This window comes from Staurois parvus, unplaced genomic scaffold (assembly GCF_062004578.1).
Source record: "Staurois parvus isolate SC_StPar_1 unplaced genomic scaffold, SC_StPar_1.0 ptg001418l, whole genome shotgun sequence".
NCBI classification, from domain to species: Eukaryota; Metazoa; Chordata; class Amphibia; order Anura; family Ranidae; genus Staurois; species Staurois parvus.
Window position 1 is genome coordinate 1,314,871 of NW_028319214.1, and position 19,205 is coordinate 1,334,075.

Consider the following 19,205-nt stretch of genomic DNA (forward strand, 5'->3'; position numbering starts at 1 on the left):
TGTTATTTTTAAAGGTAATATATTTTTACCTTTACAATCACTTTAAGGCCCCGTGTACACAGGACACTTCTGAAGGATGGAACTGACTGCTGGAAAACGTAGGTTAAAAAACGTCTGTTTAGCCGCGTTTGCATAATGCGTTTATGGCCGCTTGCGTTCAGAAGCGTTTTTTAAAGATAACCTCAGTTGACCTTCCAAAATGCCCAGAATGCACTGAAAAACAGTAAAAAAATAACTATTTCAGACATTTTGAGAGAAATAGAGAGAGCAGAAGCAGAGAGAGCAGTATGTGTTGAGATTAGCTGTCTTTTTTGTTTGTGGTGTTTGGATGTGTTCCAGCTCATTTCTATGCAGAAATTATTGCAGCAGTGTCTAACATATTTGTTTTCATGCAAAACCTAAAAGTATGTTGTGCTAGGTCCATTTGAGTACCGAGAAAACGCTTTGCATGCATTTTTTATAATAAAAAAAAAAGGCTCTGAACAGCATCTGGAAATGGAAGAGTTAAAAAAAAATTGGCAAATCTACTCCTGAGCGCAAGTTTTCTGTGTTCAAAAATACGTCTGTAAACTCAACTGCCTGTAAACGACATAGTGTACATGGACACATAGGAAAACATTAGGGTGAGTTCAGGGGCTGCTGAAAAAAATGCTGAACAGCTCCTAAACGTGAGTTTACTAGCTGCAGTGTACATGAGCCCTTACACCACAAATTATACTTATTTTTGTATTCTCTAAAAGAGGCATTACTGGGAGTTTAATAGAGTGCACAGACAAGAGACGGTGCACCTCATGCATGCCTTCCTAGTCAATGAACATGATGCCCCAGCATATACAACGTAAATGTTCATTGGCTGTTAAAGTATCTGCAATAACATAGTTGCATCCGGTTTAGGAGTGGTCTGCTGTGAGTGGAATAATCTGTTTAAATTCAAGTAGAAGACAAGCTCATATAATAAACACGTTGAGGAATTCTTCCTTAACCAAAATAAACAATGACTATTTTTGGCAACATCTACTTTGTAGTGACATAAAACAGTATTTACTTTTCTTTACACTCATAGAATGGTTATCTTAACTGCATGAGGTCATGTAGACAACCTATGAACAGCATGAAATCCCTATAGCAACTTCAACACAAAACACCTTTTTCCAATAATAACACCTCAAAAGAAATCAAATGTTAGGGTAAGAGGAAAACATTTCTTAACATATAACAGTTAGAAATGTTAAAGCAGTTGTAAACCCAAAAGACTTTTTCTCAAATCAAGATGGAGAACTTTCTTACAGATCAAATTAGTGAGCGCTGTATATGTTCAGCCTCCAGCAGGGAAATTCAGTGTTGTCTTAGCTGCAGTGTTAAATTTGTCCACTAGATGGAGCCCAAAAGAACCAGCCATAATTCTATGCAACACATGGACTTAACTTACATCCCTTAAAGGCAGCATCACTGGTGAGCATGCACTTATCACCATATACACCTTAATCATTTCATTGTGTTCTGTAGGTTTCATATATTGATTGTATGTATTTCTTAATAGTTTCACCCACCCTTTTTGTTACTAAAGGTTCAAGATTACATTCAGTCTAGCTTATTGCAGAATAGTAGGCTTTAGCAACATGTCAGGTTACACACAGGGAAATGTGTAGTGAGGATAGAACAGTATATAAAAATGCGCCTACAGACTTTTTTTTGTTTTTCTACTAGGTCACATGATTCATTCTCAGCCTTGAAGGGCCCAGGAAGATGGGCAGGACCAAGCTTTACTTATGCTGCTGAAGAAAATAATTGATCAGCCACAAATAAAGTTTTTAACTTATGATAAATAATATATATATATATATATATATATATATATATATATATAGCCTATTATATATAATATATAAAAAATAATAATATAGCCTGAAAATGTTCTAAAACTGCCTCTAGTTAGAGGATTTTCTTATTAGATCCTCAAAGCCTGCTGCCAGTCTTCCCCACAGCCGCTGTCGCGCTAACGATCTTACTTACTCCATCAGTTAGTTGTGCATTTGACTACAGGGAGGCTGATGGGAAATAAAAAAAAGCCTTACACTGGGTATGCACGGAAACTGGCTACATGCACTATTGTATTCTGACAGTGTGGACACCCTCCACCTTCCCCATTCCTCAATCAGAATCCACTGATCAGCATTACAGCAGCTGGTGGAATTCTGGTTTTCTAACAGGACCAATCGACAGAAGCCAGTTGAATAATCAGAAAGGGCTACACATCAAAATTAATTTTGGTACGTGTATACCCAACTTTAGACGTGGCAATGCTGCAGAGGGCTAGAGGAGCTCACTGCTAACAAGGAAGAACAATTGACTGTCAGGGTGAATAGGTATTGTCATCGAAAACACACATTTACTGTCCAATTTCAGAGGAAAAGAAAAACATGTTTCAATGTGTTTCATTTCTTTTGTATCCAAGATGGACTTCCAGTTAGGTCTCTTTGCCAATAGTATGCTTAATAAATGATTGTATTTCTTTCTGCAAGTATCCTCCTTCAAAATTACTTAGTTTTCAGTGATCTGAAGTGTATCCTATGATTGTCAGGCATCCAAATTCCATTTTTGGCTGTGGCTGCTGCACAATCTTGGCATGTGCTTTTATTGCGCTCTGTGTGGGCCTGAAGAGAAATATAACTTTTGCTGTGGGCAGACAGACGTATTGCCTAGGCCAATGATGTCAAGGAATGTGTCCATGCTGAGTGCACAGGCTACATTTTTCTATGCACTTATATTAAAAAAAAAAAAAAAATATATATATATATATATATATATATATATATATATATATATATATATACATATATATTACACACACACAAAGAAATGCTAAAAGCAGAAGGTGGGCAAGAGGACAGGAAAAGAGGAAGAAATACAGTAAAATAGTAGTAAGAGCAGAAGAAGAGGGCTGTGCCAGAACATTCACTTTTTAAGTGTTCCCAGACTATGGATATTAAAGTAGAAATATAAGCAAAACTTTTTTTTCGTATAGAGCAGGGGTCAACAACCAGTAGATTGTGGCCAGGTGACTGGTAGATTGCGGTCTGGGCTTGCTGACCCGCCATCCCAGTGCACCAAACAAAGTGCAATGCAGGCAATACTTGTAATGTTGGAGCAATAGTAGGGAGCAGGAGCCTCAAAAGCCGATGCCTCCTCTGTACTGCTGACTCTTGTCCCATGCGGAGTGAAAGCACTCCAAAACTCCTGACTGCAGTAGCTTTGGTGCACTTTCAGAAAGTGAACCACGCATGTAGGATATAACAAACGTCTATGGCAAAGCGCAGCTAACCCAGGAAAGTTGCAGGTGCACTGCATTGCACCCACAGTGCAGGTAAACCGCAGCACATCAGTGTGAAAGCAGCCTTATAGTGGGCTCAGAACATTAAAGGATCGTTTACATTTGCAGTTTGAGGGGTGGTAAAACCCTATCATTAAGATGCATTTTTACCACCCCCGCCCCAATCGCACCCTTTTAGTTGCAGTGGCCAGGGATATACACGTCGCAGCCGCAGCAGAGTTATATGCCCTGTCATGCTTGGTGGGTGTGGCACCAGCCAAGTATAACCCATTCCAGTGAGTGAGGCTGTTCTGCAAAAGTTCCCTGCGAACCTTTTGCAGGACAGCAAACAAGGGGGTTACAGCAGGCAGCATTGTGTTGCTTTCTCACCACCTCTTAACCTCTTGGACCTCACAGAAGAATGCAGTTGCAGGGTGCGTGCACAGTGACCCTATTTATTTGAATGGGTCATGACTGTCAGGCATTAGCACCCACCAAAAGCAACAGGGGGTTTAATTCCTGCTGCGGCATGCATACATCTTTAGTTGCTGCCTCAGCAGCTAAAAGGGGGGTAGGGATTGTGGGCGGTAAAACCTCACTTCAAACGCAAGGGTTTACCACCCCAACTTTACGTGTGAACGAGCCCTAAGGGTGCAGCTGCCAGATGCAACAAAGGGCTCATTCACAAGTGCAGGAGGCACTACTGCTCCTCTGAAAAGCGATCCAAATGTGCTTACAAGGTGGCGAGGAGGTGATATGTTGCCTCCTCACCACCTGATTTAAACCCATGATTAGAGGTTTAAATCAGGAGGTGACAATGTGCCTGGTGATCTTTGACTTCTCCCATGTTATTCAGGTAGATCTCCACCTCTTTAAGGTTGCCTACCCCTGGTATAGTGTAAGGGAGGGTTATAACTCCTGTCAGATTTTTTTTCCCTGCCATCTGTGTCCCATTGAAACAAATTACTTTAACATCCTGTCCCACAGCCAAAACAAATTAAGGGAATCCTCTGGAGCCCCCCAGGTCATCAGAACTAGTGTCACCATTGGCAGATTTCCCCTCTATTACCGTACTTTTCTGAGGACAACCCAACATTTGGGATCACTTTCTTTTTTTTTACAAATTTGTTGGCTCAGAATTAAAAAAAAGATAGAGCTGGATTTTTATTAAAAGGAGTACCAAAAAAATTGTATGTTTCCTTTGAAAACAAAATGTAGGTATGGACTTGAAGATTGTTGTGAAGTTAACAGACACATGAGGATGCTGCTAAGTTTGGCTTGAGAATCTAACCATAAATGACCTTGTTATTGAAGGGTTAAATTCATTTTTGATATGACTTTTACATACATAGTATACATGCTAGCTCTTGCATATTAAAATCATGAATGAAACACACAGATTTGTACTATGTAGATAAGCCACAAGAGTAAGCAAACACTTGATTGGTAATCACACAACCTCCACAACCTCCCTTCTTAACAGCTGCTGAGATAAGATATTGACTACACAGAAAGTGCTTTCAATGGGTCGGCCAAGAGACTTGAGTGGGGTGCACACCGAGAAAATATAAAAAAATCCCTATGAGGACCGATCATTCGATTTTCGTACAGTGTGCACACAACTTTTGACATCTGATTCAGACTTCCCAAACAAAGATTTCCAAAGGGATAAACTCCAAAATTTTTTATGATACATGCACAGAACTAACAATTTTCTTTTAATCTGTATTGTTTTCATATGAGAAAAATCAGATACAAAAGAGTGCGCATGGCCAGAAACAAACAACAGTAATCTACGTCTCTACGTCCAAAAAAAAAAGTCCGTTATTCAAAGATTTTCGTACATTTAGTACCATTATCGGATTTGACTTGCTGTGAAACAGAGGAAAACCAGTGCGATCGTTTGCCTGATTTCCTTATAGTGTGTACCCAGCCTTAAACCTGCCATAGATGGTTTTAATCTCAGACAGTTCAGCAGGGACTGGCCTGAGATTCAAATCATTTAAGGGCTGGCTGATTGTACCCAATTCAGTTGTTGTAAGACTTGGTGCAACCAGATTGTCGGATTTTTCCATGTGATTATTGCCAGTGGCTATATCTGCTAGCAATAATCACTGTCCCCCACACGCTGCCGAGAGAGCACAATAGCTCTGCAGGAGGGATTCCCCCATCAGCATTGACTGTGTTGATGGGGGAATCAAGTGATTTTCCTTCCTGCGACCTGTGGTTGCAAAAATTAAAATCACATCATCTATGGCCTGCCTTAAGCTGGTCATATACTGTACATATAGATTTTTTTTTCTACTCAGTCTGTTCTACTTAGTTTCCAGGCTAAACAGAAATTTTATATATATATATATATATATATATATATATATATATATATATATATATATATATATATATATATATATATATATACACATACATATATATATATATATATATACATATACATACATACATATATACAGTCAGGTCCATAAATATTGGGACATCGACACAATTCTAACATTTTTGGCTCTATACACCACCACAATGGATTTGAAATGAAACAAACAAGATGTGCTTTAACTGCAGACTGTCAGCTTTAATTTGAGGGTATTTACATCCAAATCAGGTGAACGGTGTAGGAATTACAACAGTTTGCATATGTGCCTCCCACTTATTAAGGGACCAAAAGTAATGGGACAATTGGCTTCTCAGCCGTTCCATGGCCAGGTGTGTGTTATTTCCTCATTATCCCAATTACAATGAGCAGATACAAGGTCCAGAGTTCATTTCAAGTGTGCTATTTGCATTTGGAATCTGTTGCTGTCAACTCTCAAGATGAGATCCAAAGAGCTGTCACTATCAGTGAAGCAAGCCATCATTAGGCTGAAAAAACAAAACAAACCCATCAGAGAGATAGCAAAAACATTAGGCGTGGCCAAAACAACTGTTTGGAACATTCTTAAAAAGAAGGAACGCATCGGTGAGCTCAGCAACACCAAAAGACCCGGAAGACCACGGAAAACAACTGTGGTGGATGACCGAAGAATTCTTTCCCTGGTGAAGAAAACACCCTTCACAACAGTTGGCCAGATCAAGAACACTCTCCAGGAGGTAGGTGTATGTGTGTCAAAGTCAATAATCAAGAGAAGACTTCACCAGAGTGAATACAGAAGGTTCACCACAAGATGTAAACCATTGGTGAGCCTCAAAAACAGGAAGGCCAGATTAGAGTTTGCCAAACGACATCTAAAAAAGCCTTCAAAGTTCTGGAACAACATCCTATGGACAGATGAGACCGAGATCAACTTGTACCAGAGTGATGGGAAGAGAGAGTATGGAGAAGGAAAGGAACTGCTCATGATCCTAAGCATACCACCTCATCAGTGAAGTATGGTGGTGGTAGTGTCATGGCGTGGGCATGTATGGCTGCCAATGGAACTGGTTCTCTTGTATTTATTGATGATGTGACTGCTGACAAAAGCAGCAGGATGAATTCTGAAGTGTTTCGGGCAATATTATCTGCTCATATTCAGCCAAATGCTTCAGAACTCATTGGACGCCGCTTCACAGTGCAGATGGACAATGACCCAAAGCATACTGCAAAAGCAACCAAAGAGTTTTTTAAGGGAAAGAAGTGGAATATTATGCAATGGCCAAGTCAATCACCTGACCTGAATCCGATTGAGCATGCATTTCACTTGCTGAAGACAAAACTGAAGGGAAAATGCCCCAAGAACAAGCAGGAACTGAAGACAGTTGCAGTAGAGGCCTGGCAGAGCATCACCAGGGATGAAACCCAGCGTCTGGTGATGTCTATGCGTTCCAGACTTCAGGCTGTAATTGACTGCAAAGGATTTGCAACCAAGTATTAAAAAGTGAAAGTTTGATTTATGATTATTATTCTGTCCCATTACTTTTGGTTCCTTAATAAGTGGGAGGCACATATGCAAACTGTTGTACTTCCTACACCGTTCACCTGATTTGGATGTAAATACCCTCAAATTAAAGCTGACAGTCTGCAGTTAAAGCACATCTTGTTCGTTTCATTTCAAATCCATTGTGGTGGTGTATAGAGCCAAAAATGTTAGAATTGTGTTGATGTCCCAATATTTATGGACCTGACTGTATATATATATATATATATATATATATATATATACACACACACACACTTTTTTTTTCTTTTATTCTTGCAGTGTGGATGGAATCATTCATTGTGGCTCTTGTATTTCGATAGCCAGCACCATCAGATGTCAACATACCAGAACAGCAGCTGCATTTAATTGGAAGGCGCTGTTCCGCTGACAATCTTTCACCCAGCTCCTTCTAGTTTTTTAACGAAGGGATGTCAGTGAGAAGCTGGCTGTCAGGGCCATGGACGGAGTGAATTTCCGCTGGTTCATCAGGAATTAACTAAAATTCAAAAACGGTGTATAGCTAGCTTTACATTATAGAAAGTGTCAATAAAGCAGACCAAAAGCAGGAAGCATAGCCTGTGTATGAAATGAGCATATATAACGGCCACTAATTACATATATAACTAACTATACATAAAACAAGGTTTAAAACAGTAAAGATTTATTTTTATTAACAAACATGTCATACTTACCTGCTCTGTGCAATAGTATTCGCACAGAGCAGCCCCAATCATCCTCTTCTGGGGGTCTCCCACCAGTGTTTCTGGCTCCTCCCTCCCATCACGTGTCCAATGACACACACACACACACTTTGCCCACATTATAGGTTTGTTTTACAGCAGCAGGAGCCAATGGCTCCCGCTGCTATCAATTAAGGAGGGAGAGCGCTGCTGAGCTCGTGCACAGCACTGGATCAAGAGATCAAGTACAAGAAGTCTAATACTGGAATCTTCTACTCTTCCAACCAGTCGATCCCCCACAGTTACTACCTTTTGTACCACTAGCCCCTCCCTCCTAGATTGTAAGCTCCAAGGAGCAGGGCCCTCCTATCCCTCTTGTATTGAACTGTATTGTTGCTGTATTGTCTCCCGTTATATTGTAAAGTGCTGAGCAAACTGTTGGCGCTATATAAATCCTGTATAATAATAAGAAGAAGAAGTCGTCTTCAAAACGTTTCTTCACTTTAACACTATTTATTAAGAATTTCAAAAACAATGTGACAACTTACTAAAATGCAAGGTCAGCCAGCTTGCCAGACAGACTAGTCACATGACACTCTCAAACACGACCAATTACTGCTACTCCTGCCCTCACCGTTTCCAATTAAAATATTAAAACAAAGTGTGGAAACTTTTTGAAGAACCCTTGTAAAAAGGGGGAGAACCTGAAAAAGACAATTCTTTGCTGATCTTAAAGGCCCATATACACTTGTCCTTAACTGAAAATACACAATTCTAAAGATTCAGGATTTTAAAAGTGTATGGTCTAGATTGTGAATAGGTGTTTTGGTTTTCTTGGTAATAATTTGCCAGGAGTTGAGAAAAAAATTCAGGTTACCTGATCGTCACAAGGCTTCTTTGTCCAAGCATGCAGCCTGAGCATACAACTCAAATTCCAAAAAAGCTGTGGCATGACAATCTATATAAAAAACAGAATGCAATGATTTGCAGTCTCATAAATCCATATTTTATTCACAATAGTAAATATTCATTTTATGTCGAGAGGCCTTTCATATTTCAGCAGGACAATGCTAAACCGCTTACTGCATCTATGACATCAGCATGGCTTTGTAGTAGAAGTCTGGGTGCTTAACTGCCCTGCCTGCAGTCCAGACCTTTCACCAATTGAGAATATTTGGTGCATCTTAAAATATATACACACACACACACACACATACGTACATACATTTTATATATATATATATATATATATATATATATATATATATATATATATATATATAAAGACCACCTAGGACTGTTGAGCAGTTAGAATCCTCCAGGCGAAGTGGGACAACATTCCTCTCCCAAAGTTCACAACATGTCAACTCAATTCCAGAACATTTACAGTGTTGGTAAAAGAAGAGGGGATGACACACCATGGTGAACATGGCCCTGTCCCAACATTTTGTGAGACATGTTGCAACCATCAAATCATCGCAAAACAGCCTTATTAATTTATTTTTTTAAATGGTAAATGTTAAACTTTTGATATGTTTTCTATTGTGAAATATATGGATTTATGATATTTGTAGATTATTGCATTCTGTTTTTATATGGGTATTACACAGCATCCCAACTTTTTGGGAATTGGGGTTGTAGAAGCCAACAAACCCAGATTTGCCAGGACAGCCCTTGTACTAGGTGCTCTGTCCTGAGCTGTGTCATAAGAAACAGCATCACCCTTATTCGATTTATTATGCATGTGCAAAAAAGGAGAAAAATTAACTTAGAGAATTGCAGTGAGTGGCTGGTTTCTGTATAAAGGCAGGGCCACCCAAGAAACAGGTGTAGTTTGGGTGGGACTGGCCAGAAGGTGAGCATTTTAAGTGTACACCATGGGGGGGGGGGGGGTGACAGTGTCCTGAGGACAGATTACCAGCATGTTGGCAAGCATGCCTAAGCTGAATAAAATATCGCGGTCATTCAAATGTCAACATTTCACAAACCACTATTTCTATCCAATGACTTATGCAGAGACCATTAGCACGTGACTGTAACACGATGACTTGAGGGGTCTTTGAAATGTGGGCTGATGCACAGCCTGGCTTTTCCTTCCCCATGCTGTGTGAAAGTCAAGGTGGTGGCACCCAAAGATGCTAGGGCAGAATTCCCAGCCGCTAGTTGTTTACAAGCCAAACTATTTTTATTTTCCCAGAGTTTAAAAAAATACTGGCAAAGGAGATGGTTGTTTTAAAGAGAAAATTTCAATAAAAATGAAAGGCTCACAATGACAAGCCCCACCAATGGCTTACAAAAGGTGGACCAAAAAGCTTTGCAGGTGGAAAAAAAAAAATCATTTTCATGGAAGGACTGCTTTAAGGTCCTGTAATAAAAGCCTGCCATTGCTGTTTTTTCCATGGTATCTGTGTTGCATTGATTTACAAGTGGCCTTTTCTAAATACCATAAAATGCTATTTCCTGGACACATATTAGAACCAGTCAACAAATGGATCATGATGCAGCTCCCCAGGCACCTGGAAAATTGCTGTAATTTAAATAGGGACAGAACAAAATGCCTGACCAAACAGGAAACTTGGTATAGAATATCCTTCCTGAGATGTAGTAAGCTAATGGCCATTACTGCAATGGAGATATGTGCTAACAGCAACATGAAAGGAACACACTCATATACAAATCTCTTGCACACATAGTACACAGTGTCAACATCAAAGTGGAAGGGAAAAAAAACATAAAAACACACAACACACACTCTGTTTGCACAAAATAACAAAAAAGTACCTGGTCCTGATGCAACTCATAAACCCCCCCCCCCCCCCCCAAAAAAAACAGAAAAAAAAACCACAATTGTTACTCATAGCGACCAATGAGCAGGCAGCTACAATAAGACTGCTCGGGGCAACACCTCCACTATCATTGTTCTCAGGCCAGTCTAATGCTCTGTAAATGTTCATAGTCTTGGCACAAGGGTAACGCTGTTTACATGAAATACCATAGAAGGAATAATAAAACAATAATAGTAATAATACAAAAATAAAAAGCTGAACAACAAACATCTGACAGATCCCTCCATCCATGGTAAACAGTGCAGATGGACCAATCTCCCGCTATCAGCTCTCAGAATTCCCGAGTGCCTGTATCTGAAGTAAGCACTGTTGGGCAGGCAATTTTCCACCAGGCTTCTTCGATTTTTCAGTCGAAGTTTGTCAGGTGGAGTGGTGCCAACAGGGCCACCCACTGATAAAATTGCAGCTGGTATATTAGGAACAATCTAAAATTCACTCTCTGCAGGTCACAGACATCGTCAGCCAATCTTCAGCAGCTTTTACCGGCCACACCAAGACATGATTTCTGCGTGTGTGGGAGTTGCTGGAATTGTACATGGAGCTGACCTTTACCTTGTTCATCCTTTTTGCATATTCTAACTATTTCCTCTCACCTTTAACACACAGATGTTTTCTTCTTTTTATTAAATTCCTTTTTTAAATTGATACTATCCTGCATTTCCAGTTTTCTTGCCTAGTCAAGAATGAAGTCCCCCTAGCTGCAAGCAACCACCTGGGATACTGAAGTCATGCATTCCAGGAGACGTTGGGGCAATACACATTACCAGTTCACTCAGCGCTGTACATTACAAAGGGGGACAGAACATGTGACAGAACAACATTAATACAATGCAAAACATGAGGGGATTGAGGACCCTGCTCTTTCGAGCTTACAATCTAGGAGGGAGGGGATGGTGGCACAGGAGGAGATAGCTGTGGGGATGGGGTGGTAGGAAGAGTGGAAGAGGTTGGCAAGTTAGCAGGGGGTGGGGTAGGCTTCCCTGAAGAGATGGGTTTTCAGGGTGCGCCTAAAGGAGAGGAGAGTAGGTGATAATCTGATGGGTTGGGGCAGGGAGTTCCAGAGGATGGGTGACACCCTGGAGAAGTCCTGGAGGCGGGCATGGGAGGAGGAGACCAGGGAACTAGAGAGAAGGAGGTCTTGTGAGGAGCGGAGTGTGCGTGCTGGGTGGTACTTGGATATTAGGTCAGTGATGTAGTTCAGGGCAGTATGGTGGACAGCTTTGTACGTCAGTGATAGGATTTTGAATTTGATCCGTTGCGCAATCGGAAGCCAGTGGAGGGATTGGCGGGGGGGGGGGGGTGGCGGAAACGGAGCGGTTGGAAAGGTGAATGAGTCTGGCAGCCGCATTCAGGATCGACTGAAGCGGGGATAGCCAGCGGCGAGGCAGGCCAGTAAGGAGGGAGTTGCAGTAATCGAGTCGTGATATGATGAGGGAGTGGATAAGCTGTTTAGTGGTTTCTGGGGTTAGGAACGTGCATATTTTGGCGATGTTGCGGAGGTGGAGTCTGCACGAGCTTGTTAAAGATTGGACTTGGGGCTGGAAGGATAGGTTGGAGTCCAGAATGACACCAAGTACTCTGGCCTATGGGGCGGGTTTGATGGTGGCGTTGTTGGATATGATGGAGAAGTCAATGGGGGGTGGTGTCCGGGCTGGGGGGAAGACAAGAAACTCGGTTTTGGAGTGGGTTCAGTTTAAGGAAGTGGAGCGACATCCAGTCTGATATGTCGCTCAGTAGGTGTGTGATTCGGGCAGAGACCGAGGGGGTGAGGTGGGGGGTTGAGAGATAGATTTGTGTGTCGTCAGCATATAGGTGGTAGTTGAAGCCGTGAGAGTGTATGAGTTGTCCAAGGGAGGAGGTGTACATGGAGAAGAGAAGGGGCCCGAGGACGGAGCCTTGAGGGACCACAATAGAGAGGGGGAGTGAAGAATATTATACCTTTCCATTTCTTTTTACTTTGTAATTCTTGGAACTTCTAGAATACTGGTTGACAATGAACTGATGAACTGTTGATGCTATGGTCTTAAAAGCAAAATTGATTGTTTTCTGCTGTGATTTTCCATTTATATATGTTTGTTCCGGAAAAAATGAAAAATGCTGAATACAAAAAAAAGAAGTAGTATACCCTCCAAGATGGTCACAGCCAAAAATGCTAAAGGGTGTTTTTAAAATTGATTTATCAGAAAAATAAAGCATGGAGACATAAATGGATGGATAAGCTGGTTTTGAATATTAAAAATGAATTAAATAGGGTTTTGCTTTGTGGTACTCAAGATGCAGTGAGCATTAGTGTCCCATTAGGAAGATCTTCTTTCACTTTCAGCCCAGTATGCTTAACAGGAAATAAGAGGATCTATTTTCAATGTCAATAATACTCCCCTCTTAGACTGTTGTCATGAGAAAAAACATCCCTATTGTAAAATGTTTCCCTAAATGCAGGTGGCAACTCAAAATTCCTAGTGAAATTGATAAAGACAATTTAGGTAAATCTGATTATTGGGTGCACAACCCAGCCCCACCCCCAAGTGATTTAAATAATACACATTTTCAGTAGAATACAGTGAAAAAAAGGACTTCTGAAAGTATTTTTATCGCAGTCTATGCTTTACTGTCCTCATGACAACTGCTCCCCGATTTCTTGTAAAGGTATCACAAGGGAGTTCTTGAAAAGGAAAGTTAACCTTCTCACTACCTGAAGATTTAAAGTACAAGTTGAATATGGTACCGTTAGGAACAATTTATGGTAGTGACAAGTAGGGAGACATTAGGTTTCTGTGCCAAAAACTACACCTCTGCACCCCTGACACTGAAACCAGCATTCTGTTCACTGCAGCGTGTAAAGATTATACCATGTATGGCCAGCCTTCGCTCTTTCTTTACTAGTAATGGAAAGAATTGTTTTGAAACACAAAGATAATGATTCACAAAATGTTCCATCCCTGAGGGAAATATATTACTGGATGGCTCACATCAGACACGACACACTACAGAAGCAATATGATGGCAATTACACATGATAAGATAGCTGCAAACACTTATCAATCCAAACATAAAACTTTATAATGCACCACACTGTCCAGCACACGTCATATTGTAAAACATTAACCAGCATATATTTGGCTCACAAACAGCAAAAAAATAAATACAATAAAGTCAAGCTCTGAAAATTCAGGAGATCCTGAGTGATGTTAAATTTTTCAAGTTGCTGCATTCTCCTGTCCATACATAAGCAGGATCTGGGATGTCATTATTCAACTCCAATATGTATTTTATTGTGGTTTTGTTTGTGTCACAGCAACACATAAAAGAACATTTGCAGGATGGTCCACATATCTGTGGTTCTCAAATGCAGTAAGACTAGGACAGTTAGCTTTTTCCAAAACCTTCCATGCCCCAACAGTAATAAGATGGTTAACTTGCCGACCACCTCAGTCTCGGATGGGGCTACGGACCCAGCGCGGAGCTAAAGGTCTGTGTGTGCTTTCTGAGGTGACCACTGGATCTAGATTATTCAGCCCGTCAGCCAGCCCAGCTGTTGAGTGAAGGTCTCATCAGGAAAAAAAAAACACACCACCACAAACACACCACTATGGAACCACAGGTCCCAGCAGGGAACTAGGTCCTCACTTCTTAAAGTGGTTCCAAAGGCTCAAGGTTTTTTTTATCTTCATGTATTCTATGCATGAAGATAAAAAAATCTTCTGTGTGCAGCAGCCCCCCCCCCAATCCATCGATTTTCTCGACAGCCTCTGCTGTCTGGGGACTCTTCCTCCTCATTGCCTGAGAGAGTACTAGTAGCCCACTGGCTCCCACTGTTGTCAATCACAGCCAATGAGCCAATGAGGAGAGAGCGGGGCCGGGCCACGGCTCTATGTGTCTTATGGATGCATAGAGCAGTGGCTTGGGGAGCACCATCCAGCGGTGCCCCCAGGGTGAGAGGCTTTCCCTGCGCGAGGAGATAGGAGCCCTGGAAGAGGATTGGGGCTGCTCTGTGCAAAACTATCACAAGGAACAGACAAGTATAGACGTTTGTTATTAAAAGAAAAAACACAAAGCTTTAATGTCACTTTAAACACTATTATTATACAGTATTCATATAGCGCCAACAGTTTGCTCAGCGCTGTACATTATGATGGGAGACAGTACACGAGACAGCACAGTAACAATACATGAGGGGTTCGCGGGCCCTGCTCCTTGGAGCTTACAATCTAGGAGAGGCAAAAGTAACTGGTTTTACCTATAGCAGAGAGGGAGTTTATACCAGCTACTTATGCAATAAAAGAGCAAGAATGAAAAATATGTATTCAAAAATTGTATTAAACAGGAAGTCATTGGTCAATGGGATGAAACATGCAGCAATAAACATGAAATCTAAGTGCTGTGATACCCAAAGAATGCCACGATGGCACTCCAACACATGCACATATGTACAGTAGCCAACCAATTCTAAAACTTAGCAGCTCGCCCAGCATCCATCATGCAAGGAGGAGACAGACACACATACACTACACCCCAGTTGCACTGTGTGCAATGAATGAACTGATTACAGGATGGGGTGGGCAGAGAATGTGACTGTATATAAAAATTTAAATATAGATGTACACTATATATATATATATATATATATATATATATATATATACACACACATATACACACACACAAACACACACACATATATATATATAAATAAACTATATATGCACAGGTGGTCAATCCTGGGCTCTATAAACCTAGAAAACCAGGACCCAGCAAAGAAACCTCTGGTGGGCAGTCTAAACTTGAGACAAGAAGCTGCCACCAAGCAGGAGGGAGGCGAGAACCACAATACTTTTGTTTTCTCTTAAATTAAACCTGAGCTAGCCTGAAAAAAATGTTTTAACAATGCTGAAGTATAAACTACAGCCTTTAATGCCTGTGTCCCTGGGCCTCCCTGTACATGGGTCATCAACTTTGCTCAGTCAATAAAAGCCCCACCCCTGATATTAAAGTGTCAAAATGCCAGAAATCCAGTGGGCAGTAACAGCTCTAGTATTTAACCAGTTGATTGACTTATGTCTCATTCACATCAATCAGACCATTAAGCGCCCGTTTACACCATGGTCAGTTTTTCTGCATGTGCTCTGCAAAGGCACAACAAAATCAATTGTTCTCTATGTGCCCTGTTCACACCACAACTCTAGTATCACGTGCTGATTTTTTTTTGCGCAGGAATGTGCAATGTGTATAATGCGTGGACCGTTCGTTTCATCAGTTCAGCCAGGTTTTTTCAAAGAAAAAAATGGATGAAGTTTAAATCAGTTTGCAATCAGTTTTTACATCCACTACCAATGCAAAAACTGATGCAAATATGGACCATTGGTCCATTTACATCCATTTTTTTTAACAGAACAAAAATAGGGCTTTGATCCGTTTCAAAAAAACGGATGTTGACAGATGCAGATGTAAACTGATGTAAATGGATGATCATCGATTTACATTTGTTTTTCCGTAGAGAAGCACTGATGTCCGTTTTTCATCTGTCAACGGATGGATGAAAAACAGACAAATGGTCTGCATGTGTGAAAGGGACCTTGGACTTACTGCAGCGCGTATGAAAACAGATGTCTCTGCAAGTGAAATCTGTGCATCCAGCTAATGGACCACAATCTATGTGCCAGCAGCCTGAGAGCGACTGTTACTGGGTCAGATTAATTACGCAATTATCCCTTCACACTGCCACCACTGCCTTTTTGTAGAGAAAAGGAGGAAACTCACCAATATTAGCAATAACACTATGATGTTTGAATAATCATCTGTATACCACTGTCACCACAGGCAGAGATATATAGAGGTTTAAAACACACAGTAGCGCTCTTCAGAGACAGGGATTCTTAGCTTGCATTAAAGAGCTTTAGAAACAGTTCAACACTTTTCAGATAATAGGATTTATTACTAAAAAGGTCAAAAGGGTGCAATAAAAATATTTACATAAAAAGATGTAGCCAATATATATGTATAAATACAGAGAGCAATAACACAGCAAAGAGATAACAGAAAGAAGTTTAGAGAGGTAGAGTACTTGTCAAAAGTCTTGGGTTAAGCAGATCAGGTTTCAGAGCAAAAGGGTACCGTCTCCCAAGTTGGTTCCGATGTTAAAAAGGAGAATTCTTCAACTTTTTTCCCTGACAACCTATTTTGTAGGCCTCCAGCAGGGGGTGTCTCTGAAGCCAAGGGCCAATCGCCTTATTTGCGGAGGGGATGTCTAGGAGGAGACCCAAGCTAGAACCAAAATCCCTCACGTTATACCAGGGTCAATAACCTTCCCTAGGTACATGTAACATTCTATCCACGGGTATATTAATATGCAGAATCATCTGCTGAACGTCTAGATATCAAACATGGCATAGTTCACTATTCCAGCTACAACTATATGGCTTTCTGCTCTCCTGTAGACTTCAACTAGGGGGTGTAAGATATCAGACGACTCAAATTAAACTGAGCTATCCGAATATATGCTTGGTTTTTATGTAATTATTTCCCATCTCCAGATATAAAATTATATAGAGAAGTGGGTTTTAAATGTGTTGTCTGTTTTGCGGCTAGCTGGAATGTCTTTGAAGTCCTGTGAAGGACTGGTTTATGGCTTTCCGATTATCTCAGATTGAGAAGCTAACAGACACCCGGGCACCAGCTAATTTGGGATTTATAACCATGAAGCTATCCCACTGTGCCTGATTGCCTGTGCACTTCTGAACCCAGAACACAGGGACCACGTGTCACTCAACAGAGAGGGGGGGGCTTATTTGGAGTAGAATTGATACAAGATGGAGGGCCTTTTGCAAAATGGAGGTTCGCATCCATCTCTGCACGTACAATTGCTACAGGAAAGTCCACTTTAAGACCAAAACTATGTAAAAAGGGCAACAATCAAATAACTCACTTGACTGACTGCATTAAATCTGAAAATCAATTGGTTTTATCAGTTACTTACTGCACTTTTTCAACTCATTATTGAGTGCACCACTCAATATTCCCAATCTCGTTAGATTATTCAGTAACCTATGCATATAGCAAGGGTTATAACCCTACAGCAACCTGGAACCTGGCTGGGTTATCACATGCTGCTAATAGTCCTAATAAACAAGGCAGATAAGCTACATGAAGAGGTGTAAAAATAAAACCTTTACTTTGAGCTAGTGAAATGAAATCTGGGTAGAGCCGCAAGTCTGTCTACAACAATGTGTCATACATAAAAAATGCTGTCAGATGTAGAAAGGGTTTATATATGCCCGAGCCTTGTTCGGAAAGCAATCCACACAATAAAATGAGAATTAATTTTAATTACACAATTACTATTCTGTTCTATAAAAACAGGCAGCACAAATGATTGCCACACCGCAAAACAGCTGCAGGGGTCTAAGAAACTCATTTGCATTTCAAAACCTTCATTCTAAAATAAACCCTGGGCTAGCTTGGTTAGGCCAAGCCTGGAGCAACTATTTCAAAATTCTGAATATACATTAACCCATCCTTTGCCAATTTTGTTTTTTTACCCCAGGGGAATCCTTAGAATACCTTTAGGGTGTTGGAGAACCCCTGCTAAACAATAATTACATCTACAGGTTGTGGTACATTAGCATGAATAAACATAGAATCTTTTAAATAGCAGAAAATGGCATAATCATTTAACACCTAGAACAGATTACTTTACAACTCTGCCTTGCTCAATACAGTGATAAAATGTAAGTGAAACAAATGATAATGGTCAGAAAAAAAACACAAACTGTGAAAACTACCCTAATACTTCCCTTAGATTAGTTGTCAATGGAAAAGTGTCCCCTTACATGGTAGAAAATGGAAAATTGTCTTCTCACATTGGTCAGTGCAGAAAAGTATTTACATTGGTGTTTAGTGTACAAGTGACTCCTACCATTGGATGTCAGAAGGAGCTCGCACTTAAACTGATGGTCATTATAGGTGGGAGATTAACCACTTGCCTACCAGGCACTTATGCCCCCTTCCTGCCCACGCCAATTTTCAGCTTTCAGCGCTGTCGCACTTTGAATGACAATTGCGCAGTCATGCAACACTGTACCCATATAAAATCTTTAGCATTTTTTCTTCATACAAATAGAGCTTTCTTTTGGTGGTATGTACTTGCTGCTGAGTGTTTTTATTTTTTGTGCTATAAACAAAAAAAGAGCAAACATTTTGAAGAAAAAAAAAATTTTCTTTGTTTTGATTATAAAATTTTGCAAATAGGTAATTTTTCTCCTTCACTGATGTGAGTTGATGAGGCTGCACGGATAGGCAGCACTGATGGGCACTGATATGCAACAATGATGGGCACTGAGAGACAATAATGATGATGAGGTGGAACTGATATACAATGATGGGCACTGATAGGTAGTACTGAAATGAAACAATGATGGGCACTGATGGGTGGCACCAACGGGCACAGATGGGCAGCACTGGT

At 40.6% G+C, this 19,205-nt stretch overlaps 1 protein-coding gene across 12 annotated transcripts in view; it reads right to left on the reverse strand.

Annotated features, from left to right (window-relative positions):
• The window catches only part of PITPNM2 (phosphatidylinositol transfer protein membrane associated 2), a 450,474-nt gene that overhangs the window by 400,584 nt on the left and 30,685 nt on the right, over positions 1–19,205 (reverse strand). Inside the window, exon 2 of one of the 12 annotated variants that reach the window (XM_089661990.1) lies at positions 8,779–8,859. The exons of the other annotated variants lie outside the window; for them this stretch is intronic. The gene's annotated coding sequence lies outside the window, so the exon portion shown is untranslated. The remainder of the gene's footprint in view (positions 1–8,778; positions 8,860–19,205) is intronic. 12 annotated transcript variants of the gene reach the window in all.